This window comes from Seriola dumerili, unplaced genomic scaffold (assembly GCF_002260705.1).
Source record: "Seriola dumerili isolate Sdu_G_001 unplaced genomic scaffold, Sdu_1.0 BDQW01000478.1, whole genome shotgun sequence".
Classification (NCBI taxonomy): Eukaryota; Metazoa; Chordata; class Actinopteri; order Carangiformes; family Carangidae; genus Seriola; species Seriola dumerili.
Genome location: NW_019174733.1, coordinates 2,694,435 through 2,701,948, shown reverse-complemented (window position 1 = coordinate 2,701,948; position 7,514 = coordinate 2,694,435). Strand labels below are relative to the sequence as shown.

The window sequence follows — 7,514 nt, the reverse complement described above, 5'->3', positions numbered from 1 at the left end:
AGAGTGTGTGTGTGTGTTGTTGTGTGATGATCAATGTGATTGTGTGTTGTGTGTGTGTGTGTGTGTGTGTGTGTGTGTGTGTGTGGAGAACAGGTGACATCTGTCACCTGGGGAACGTGGACATTCAACACAGGCTCATGTGAGCACTTTGGATGTTTTTCCAGGTGTCTGTGGAGACTCACTCTTGACAGTGGCAGTCCTGGTGCAGTTGTAGAGAATAGCCAGCTCTCCAAACACCTTTCCTGGCCCCATGGTGCAGAGCTTCAGGCTCTCCTTTCGCACCTCCACCTTCCCATCTGAAACATGCACAGAAACACAGGTGCACTATTAGGCATTATGCTATACAAATTGCACATTTATTTCTCTACCTGATCACTCAAGTGTGAGTCTACATTCAATATGTGCAGCAAACAAAGTTTCAGTGATGGAATGGAGTTGATGATAGGTATCTGAGGGCTCGTGCTTCATTTTTGGAGGTACCCAGCAAGACTTCTCTTGACTCACTGGGCCAGAAAAAAATAAGATTATTTTGCAATGTGGATTTTTCCAAGGGCTACTGGCCTCCTACCAAGGCAATGCAGCAGCACCAACATGAGAAAAATCTACTTAAAGTTATCACTCCGTAACTCACAGACATGGTATGGTTTGCCTTAAGATAAGGACCGTTAAATCAATATACTGCATTTGAAAAAGTGTGAACGTTACCAGGACTGAGGCATTCACAAAGAATGTTCTGAAGTATTATTATTACAGGATGTATGGCCGATATGTTTCTAAAGTAAACAGAATTCTGCTTTGAAAAGGCATTACTTACCATTTCTGGAATAAGAAGAATAATAATTAAGGAATAACTAACTTCTTTTCACCCATTAAACTAATATAATCCAATACAGTGGGCTTTTGCCAAACAAAACAGAGGCCAAAAAAACTAAATTCCCCATTAAAAGTGGATTATGCTGCTGCAGAGATAAACGGAAACATCTGTATGAACCTATGCAGAGAAGGGATTATGGGTAACTTTAGGAGCCACCCGCACCAAATCCCAAATCTCAAAAGCTCATAGTGCCGACCTGTTATTTAAGCAAACAGACTGGTTGATCTAACATCCTGTCGGGAAGTTTTCTCAATTTTTTCTTTCGAAGCTTGAGCGCACATTTCATCTAGTAGACTGTGATCTTCTAGCAGAGCACAGGAAACTAAATTCCTCTCAAAGGCACTTCACATTTCTCCACATTGATAAATCATATTGCTTCCATTATTACAGATATAGTAGTTTATTTACACTGTCGCTGAGATTAAATTGTTTGTTTTTCTGATTTTTCTATAATCTCTTCATATTTTGTTTTGTTTGAACAGAAAACTGCTTTCCTAGTATGTCTGTCTTTTAATGTAAAGTGTAAAAGAAACACGTACATGAATGTGTTTGTACAGCACCTGTGTATATATTTGTTTATGTGCAGCCCTGAGAAGCATAATCCCATTTTAAAGCAAGTTACTCCATATTATTCTTTTTTAATTGTGTATGAGGCTCTTTACCACTGTGGGGGTTGTTTACCACTGCACTGTGTTCAGACAAGCCTCGTATAGGATGTATGCTTTCCTGGAATCTCAGCTATCCAGCGGGAGCATAACTATGATTCACAGAGAGCAAAGACCCAAGAAAACAGTTAAAGTCAGCTCTAGGCAACTGATAAAATATGGCACGATGATAAGAGCAGGCGAGTCATCCACAGAGGAAACAGTTTGACACGATATCTTGTTAGAGAGGGCTGTAAACCCCTCTGACAAAAAGCCTCACAAGAACTCGTCATGTTTCAGGACTTCACTTATCATAGTTTTTTGCACCTTTCAGTAACTATGGTGCACCTCTTCAACCATGGTAAACAACAAATTATTCACATTAACAGCCAGCATGAGGCTGTACACAGAAAGAAAATTCTCAGCTCTTAAAGTATGCACCATCTTGCAATCTTCTTCTCTGCTGTTTTCATTTCTCGTGTTTAATGTCCTTTCTTTCATGCTAGAGCTTTCCTGTTTCTGAAGAAACAGCTGGAGATCAAAAAACTAACTTAAATGTCTTGCCACCAAAGGTGGCATTTACTTTTTGAGAAGTGCTTTGATCTGGCTGTGCTTCTTTCATTATCATCATCTTAAGTATTCATAAAGCGTTTCTTCGATTGATTGTGAACTAAAGCACAATACTTTTCTGTTAAATCTCTCTTCCAGATGTTTCTTTCAAATCTAGTAACAGGTACGATGCTTTAGGTAAAGATAACTGCCTGATCGAATGGATGCTTATTTTAAACTTAAAACATAAAGCAATGTTGTGAAGATAACATTCTTTTGAAAAGATATTAAAATGTTCAGTTGAAGTAAAAATGACCACAATTCTTGTCTTGATTATGGCAGCACGGTTTTGGTACTGGTAACAAAAAAAAACATACAAACACTCATTGTAAGTTGCAGTTTCTTAAATTACTCCTTCTATTTTCTACTTCTTTTTAAATAAAATGATGTTTGTTGACCTTAAAAGCATAAAATAGCTCTGTTGCTGTACACCTCAGGATTTTTCCCAGGAAAGAGGGAACGCCTCATGATTCAAGAGCAACTGTAAAATATTTCATTTGCTGAGTACAGCTGAAATAATTTTTGCAGTGCCAGCCCTGCCTCACAGTGTCTATATATAAAGACTATAATTAGTGAGCTCAATTCACTATAAGATTTAAGGCTCGATAACTGCCATTGAGAATCGATTGAGGCCAAAGAATATGTGCCAGAACTAATCGGTAAACTGTGAGGGTTGTTGAGATGATGATGTGACTTGCAACCTCTCAGAACTCCTGAGTCCTTATTACGAGCTATTACACCTGGGTGTCACAGATACAGAATGAATAATGGCTAGTTAAGAACAAAACTGCCAGTGGTTTCACAGCAGCAGTTATGTTTGTTTTCCAGTTTGAAAATAGTAAGCAAATACAAAGTTTGACTGTTGTTTGCAGACTTTGATCCATAGTTTCAGGAGGAAGAAACTATGTGGTGGAGTGCAAGGGATGTATAGATATAAATTTCATCTACAGTAGGATTCTCTCTTCTTTCCTTTCCTTAGTATACAGAATTGGGGGTCTTTCTGCCTCCAAGTTATCATTCCTATGTTGACACAGAGGGATCACACCATCACTGTATGAATGGATGTGTGGAACACAGCGATAGCATTGTTACTCAGTCATGACGAAACACTACCCATCATCAGTCCACACTCCAGTTAAGTGTGTTGCGAGACCCCCACTGAGCTGAATGTCAAGGTTTATTGCCTCTGCCTTCTCATATGACAAAGCTCCAGCAATGAAGGATGCACAGTGAGTGAGTGAGTGGTCTATCAGACTGGCAATCTGAATAGTCAGCCTAATAGACTAAGGAGAAGAGACTGAGGAAGGACAGGACAGATGGTCGTCCACGCACATTTGAGAACTATTGTGTTCTAAGAGTGTGTCAGGATGAAAAATGTGTGTTTATGTCAGGCAGGAAATGGGAAATAGCTAGAAATGTGTGTTTGGGTGGAATAATAAATAGACAAAAGGTGAGATGAGATAAGGTCTGGTGTCTAAAAGTGTCCACATAAATGCAGTTCAAGTTAATATAAATGAATGTAGGTCAGTGTCTAACTGCGTGCTCCAGCTGGCACTAAAGAACACACTATCATAATTCAGTAAAATCACTACTGACCTGGTAAATAATTGCATACTGCGAGCTTCCTGATCTTTTGCTGTTTGTGGTGAAAATCTGTGTGGCCCAGGTTATGAATGAATGCATGAAAGGCACAGGGTCTGTTGGGCCTGTAGTTGAGGGCAAGGAGGTATGAGTTGGGGAAACAGGGTTGACTATGGTGGCGGTGAGGTTGCACGCCCCTTGCTGACCCCTTTCATGTCCCATGATACCCTACCACTGAACAGCCAACCTGACAGAACTCCCAGCTCCCGTTGCTATGGCAACAAGTGCTCACAGGGAGATGAGCCAACTCTTTTCCCCTTCCCACTGGCGACAGAGTGTCTGTCTTTTTCTTTTGTATATTCTTTTGCCTGCCACCAGCCCACCGGCCCATACTTCCCGCCACAGTCTTTATTAGTATACGTCAGTGCTTTGCTTTGCTGGTGATGTGGCTGCTCAATAAAATCTCTGCATGGAACAAATGATGTAATTGTCTACATGGGCAGAGGTATGTTTGCACTCTAACAGGGTCACTGGCACTATCTCTGAGGCTGGTTGTCTTTGTTTTAATGTGTGTCTCTACACAAGAATGTACCAGGAAATTCAGCTGCCACATTGGCTCCAATGGAAATCATGCAACTACCTGATGAGTGTGCATGAGCCTTCAGCTTCAAATTAACCAGTTTAATTTGATGTGTGTGTGGAACCTTTCTCCTCAGTGTAATTTCAATTTACATTGGATGGTCTCCTAAGTTATATGCATGAGTAATTACATCGTGGCAGAATTTAGATGATGAACCTACTAATGTGGACTCATCCGTAAAACTGTGTACAAAATCCCCCACCATCCTTAGTCTGCAAAGCTAACTCAGAATATAATGACATTATTGCAAACTGTGAAAATGAAGAGATTACTGGAGTCTGTCACCTATTAAGAAAACTCACAGAAACAATTAAGAGTCATTATGTGCAACTACTCATTTAGAGAAAATGTGTGCAGTTATGATTATAATGATTAAGAACACAGTCAAACTAATCAAGAACAACTCAAGGCTTTGTGTTTAGGTAGATAATACCAGTGTTTCTTTAGCTTCAAGAACTGTGAAGCAGCATGCAATGTTTTGTGTTGCGCAATGAAACATGAGGAATGTTTAAAATTTAACTTTTCAAGTCAGCATGAAAAAACAAGATTTAATTAGTCCCAGTGAGGGTAAAATGAACTTGAGATGTGGAAGTTAAGCAGATTTTAGTCTTAAAGCACTGCAACAGTGATATTTGTGAATATGTTTTAGTCCATTTACTTTAAACCACATTGACTTTAAATCATTTTTACTTTAAATTGGTGCCAACCATTTCCAGTGCACACCACAAAGTTTTAGATTTTTCATTGTGTCTTTCCTTTCTTTCAGGCATCATTTAGTTTCTATTCATGTCAGAACATTATGAAAATCACAGACTTGAAACTGGCTAGATTTTGGTAATTCATCACAGTGAGCTTTGTGTCTATTGGCTTTCCAAATCTGTCTTACAACAAAAGGAGAACATGACCGCAGCAACAATGAAAGCAGACGTAATGTCCACTATGATAGATTATCACACACGCACGCACGCACGCACGCACGCACGCACGCAAGTTGTTTGTCAAACTGCACTGGAAACTATGAATGGAAACCAATGGCTGCCTGGAAAGAAGGAAAATCCCAATAAACATGACAATTCACCAACAGAGAGCTCAGTAAAGCAAATGAATAAAACACTAACTCAATGATACAGGTTTCATTCTTGATCATTTATAGAAAAAAGTCAACTATATTGGATCATTTCATGCAGAAAAGTGTTTTGATTGGGAAAATGTACAGGGGTTTGTCCAGTTATACAATCTTATGTGGCTGTATTGCAGGGATTAGACAAAATTTCAAGCTCTCCCAAATAATGCAAGGATTAGTTGAAATTTGTATTAATTCTTGTATTTGCATAATTACAAATTCCTGGAGGAACTGACAAGGTTATTCATTTTCCATTATCCCGCCTCCTTTTCTTTTTTTTTTTAAAATTCTTTTATAAAGTTATTTTTTGGGGCTTTTTGTACCTTTAATGGACAGGACAGTAGAGAGACAGGAAATGGGGAGGCAAAGAGAGGGGGCATGACATGCAGGAAAGGGCCGTCCGATGCGGGAGTCGAACCGGGGGCCAGCTGCAGCGAGGACTGTAGCCTCTATATATGGGGTGCCTGCGTAACCCACTGTGCTACACGACGCCCCCCCCTCCCCCTCCTTTTCATTCTTTATGTGATTGCATGTGTTAGCACTTGCTTGCACTCTCCCAACAGCAAAGGATCCTTCTGAACTGCCGGCTCTATTGCCCTAACTTGAGCTTTTCCAGTAGCACTTACTCCCAGGCTGTGTAGTGCCCACAACAAGCTCCACCACTCAATATGCTATATTAAGTTTCAGGATACAGACACTTAAGTGTAGAGTTATTGCTGCAATTAGGGTTTGGTTCTGCCAGTCTTGCCAAATGAGGTGTGATTTTGCATGCAACCTGAGAGAAAAATCTTGCCCAAGACTCAGTTTCCAAAAAAGTCCCTTTGCCATCAAATCCATATCACATAATTTTCACATGACAACAATCAGAAAGATGCTGGCTAAAGAAAAGAGAGGAAGAAAAGGGTAGAAATGAGAGACAAAAGGGAGAGGTGATAAATACAGGACAGCAGTGGCAGCAAAATGAGGGAACCACCTCAAGGGAAGCAAGACAAAAATTGGTATTTTCTTTTGTCTGCAGACAAACAAGAGAGAGAGACTGCTAAAAATATGCAGCTGTGCAGCAATCCATAGAAGTAAGCATCACTGCACTGTATGAGAGCAGCAGGAAAGAGATCATTTAAAACAATACTGTTGTTATGGCTCGGTCTATTTCTTGAAAATTCCTACTAACTATGGAATCCCAGCATATAAATGCAAACTTCAAAACTGTGGTAAGAGGGGTAACTCAACAGGGCTGCAAAAAACAATTACTTTCATGATTAATTAATTTAATCATTTGGTATATAAATGTTGGAAAATAACAAACCAATAATCTAAAACTCAAAGATAATCAGTTTACAACAATATAAAACAGAGAAAACAGAAGAGGTGACTGGGAACTGTCTGGTATTTTTGCTTGAAAAATGACTTAAGCAATTAATTGATTATAAAAATAGTTGCCAATTAATTTGCTAGTTGGCAGTTCTTAACCTATCAGCTCTAAATATTGGCCAATCACAATCAGACGCTGTTTGCGGTCCTTGAAATATTCTACAATGGAAATATAGACCCCTCTTGAAAAAATCTAAGATCCACCTCTTGGCTTTTGTACATAGCTTTTAATAATATTTCTGGAAAAAAAGACCACAAGATGTGGTGTTTTGTTTTTGTCAAACTAGTGTTTCCATGTTCAGGAATGAACTTTCGCATTCAAATATAGACCTTTTATGTTATTAGCAAATGAAATCAAACATTTGAAAACAAAGTTATAGCTCTGACAAATATGATACAACAATGTGGCACACACACACACACACACACACACACACACACACACACACACAAAAGCATATTATTAGTCGTAGCGGCTCTAAACAAGCATCGGGAATCCTGACATTGTTTTGGACCAATCATCGTATTTGTGAGGTCACTGCCAGTCACTACTAACATAATCAGTTGGACTGATTATCTGTGTGCTCCATCTTAATGATAGTGGTTGGAAAAAGCAGTCTCAGACGTCATTGCAGAAACTCAGCTGTGCTCTCAGTTGGGCTCATATCTAAT

General features: G+C 39.3%; 1 protein-coding gene across 2 annotated transcripts in view; it reads left to right on the top strand.

The window, feature by feature from the left end:
- Nucleotides 1–7,514, top strand: part of LOC111235208 (cGMP-dependent protein kinase 1) — a 78,860-nt gene that overhangs the window by 27,290 nt on the left and 44,056 nt on the right. The gene's annotated exons all lie outside the window — the stretch shown is intronic.